This window comes from Nestor notabilis, unplaced genomic scaffold (genome assembly GCF_000696875.1).
Source record: "Nestor notabilis isolate BGI_N333 unplaced genomic scaffold, ASM69687v1 scaffold29574, whole genome shotgun sequence".
Lineage (NCBI taxonomy): Eukaryota > Metazoa > Chordata > Aves > Psittaciformes > Psittacidae > Nestor > Nestor notabilis.
This window is the reverse complement of record NW_009927501.1, coordinates 1-243: the sequence shown is the minus strand read 5'-3', so window position 1 is coordinate 243 and position 243 is coordinate 1.

Here is a 243-nt window from a genome sequence, read left to right as displayed (position 1 = left end):
AGTAACTGGGAGTTCCCCTCCTGCACACCTCGCTGCCGTGCCCCGCATCCCCGCCGCGCAGCTCACCTTGTTGGATGCCATCTCGCTGACGGAGCGGTAGGTCTGGATGGTCTCCAGCTGATCCAGGCACCAGTCGAGCTCCTCCAGCGTCTCCATGGCCAGCTTCTGGTAGGGCTCCTCTGCGAAGAGGCAGACGGACATGTACTCGGGCTGGCGCGGCTGCAGGCTCTCCATGCCGGGGCC